Here is a 2,763-nt window from a genome sequence, read left to right as displayed (position 1 = left end):
CTCCAAATTCCGAATTCTGTAAGAAAAAGACAAAAACCCAAAAACGTAATGAAGAACAAAAAAAAAAATCCTAAAAACTCTAGCCTAAAGACAAGTCCGCGCCGGCGGCGCCAAATATTTGATGTGTTTTCAAAGTTGTTGTAGTAATAAGATTCGTTCAAGACTTGTGAAAGCATATTTTAGACTTAATTTTGAATAAAAATATAGGAAACTTAAATAAAAGTGATATGGAAAATATGGAGAAGACTGGGGCTATGGGTTCCACTAATTACCAATATCAAAGTGATTTATATTCTCTAATTATAATTATGCAAATCCTTCATTCAAATTGATTCTAAATATTGCAAAAGTTGATTTTTTTAGAAATAACAATTGTAAATCGAAAGTATGGGACATCAAAACCCTAGGATAGCATGCTCCATCAATTGAAATAACAATTGTTTAACAAAAACCATTTTTTTCTATTTATTTATCAAGGCAAATAATCATATAATAATTGCATAAATTAAATAAAATAGAGATTACCACATTTTATTGGCGAAATAGCTTCCTCCACCGCCCCAGAGGATGGGTTTAGCTCATCATTGTATAAACTTGCTCAAAGTATTGATTCATGCTCAAAATTTGTTTACAAAGATGAAATGGAGAGAAAATAATGAAAATCGGGTGTTTGCAACGTTTATAATTGTTGCAAAACACTATTACAAAGAACGATAGAAAAGAACTGATGTTGTTGTATCTCTGCGACCCTCGTGTGGCTGTCGTTGTCACTGTTGATAAACGACTGCTCTGGTGGTCTTTTGTTCTTCGTGTTCTTCCTAGCAGCAGCAGAAAAGTTTTCTCTGCAACACGATCAATCTCCTCTATTGTTACTCTAAACTCTCCCAAACTCTCCAGCCCGCTTCTATGTGATCCTAGGAACTTATTTATACCCAGTAGCACCAAGAAATCTCGCTATAACTCAAGATAATTCTCTCTTAACTCAGCCTTGATGAAAAATATTCTGGGAATATTTTCTTCCCTGATTTAGCTTCTCACGCGTTTCTACATCTGCAAAATCTCCTTATTTATCTTTGTCAGGGTCCAAAGTGTTGCTCGAGTCATCAAACATGAGAAGAACACGTTTAAATTCCTCACAACTCGTGCAAGCTCATGTTTTTCCTCCAACTCCCTGTTTGGATTAAACCAAGTTATCCAGTCAAATTTGATCGAAACAAACACCCATACCAGCTCTGTTAGGACATATCACAAATACCCATGAAGTTTCAGCGATTGAATCGCACAAAAACTCCTCCAAAATCCGATCGAAAAATCTGCCAGTGAAGTGAATATTTTTCCCGCCATTTTTATTTTTGAACTGTTGAAGATGAAGTGCCCCTATCCTTTTCTGGGGTGCGAATAGCAGATGGGTGCTGAGGATGAATTTGGGATACGCATAACCTTGGGTGTCCCTTATCCAAATCTGGGGTCCGTATAGCAAATGTCCTCCAGGGATCCAAATAGCACTTTTTGAGCAACTTTTTCCACACAAGTGTATTTCTCCAAAAACACCTACACAAACATAAAAAACACTATGATAAGTACAAAATCAAGCACTAGCAATAGAGACACTGAGGACAATTCAGACACAAAAATGTGTCTATCAAGAGTTAAACCTTGCTTCAGATTCTGCAAGTTTCTCTTCCAACAAAAAGTACTTTTGATAAATATTATCACATTCTAGTGACTTCATACGTAGGTTTTCCTCAGAATCCTTGAGGATCGATTCGTTAGAACGATTCAAAAAATAAACACCCGCGTAACATCTTCTTAATTTCTTGTTTTCTCGATAGAGAGGAGTCGGAAGAGGTGAGACATGAGAAGTTGTAATCTTCTTCATATTCCACGAATCCAAAAACTAAACATACTTTGAGACTTCCTCATCAACATCTCTATCAATATCTGAATCACATGAATAAGAAAGTTCATCCAACTGTTCTTCTAGGAGAGTTTCCCAATCAACAATTTTTACATCAAGACAATGTTTAGATATTGACTTAGATGTGACAGTTCTCTCAGGTGAATCCAAGCTTTTAGAATCATCTGGTAATTTCTGAACTGGTACGTTATTAGAGATAGACTCGTCCATAATCAGATCGCTACAAACACAGACTTGTAAGGTCTTTAAACGTGTTTGCCTGCTCTGATACCAATTGAGAAAGCGTGGGTCTAACAACACTACCCAATATTTCGCTTAGCAATCTGTATGAACAAACTCGAATATACTTTTAATAGAATCAACAAGACTCAATCAATTAAAAGTATATCAACGAGTTTATATGTCTCTCTTGATTTGATTTACTCAGGCAAGAACTGTGAGTTCTAATAAATACAAAGAATAACTTGGATGGTACCAAAGACCAATATCCAAGGATCAATCAATGACAATCAAAAACCAAAGGTTGGATTACTCTAATTGATGATCTAAAGCACAACCTGTATTATTTCAATTATAAAGATAAAACAATATAATGCGGAAAATGAAATAACACAGACACCAGAAATTTTTTTAACGAGGAAACCGCAAATGCAGAAAAACCCCGGGACCTAGTCCAGATTGAACACACACTGTATTAAGCCTCTACAAATAATAGCCTACTCCAAGCTAACTTCGGACGAGACTGTAGTTGAACCCCAATCAATCTCCCACTGATCCAAGGTACAATTATGCTCATACGCCTCTGATCCCAGCTGGATACTGCGCACTTGATTCCCTTAGATAAT

Source organism: Papaver somniferum, chromosome 8, assembly GCF_003573695.1.
Source record: "Papaver somniferum cultivar HN1 chromosome 8, ASM357369v1, whole genome shotgun sequence".
Lineage (NCBI taxonomy): Eukaryota > Viridiplantae > Streptophyta > Magnoliopsida > Ranunculales > Papaveraceae > Papaver > Papaver somniferum.
The sequence above is the reverse complement of the archived record's forward strand: the minus strand, read 5'-3'. Positions refer to the sequence as shown.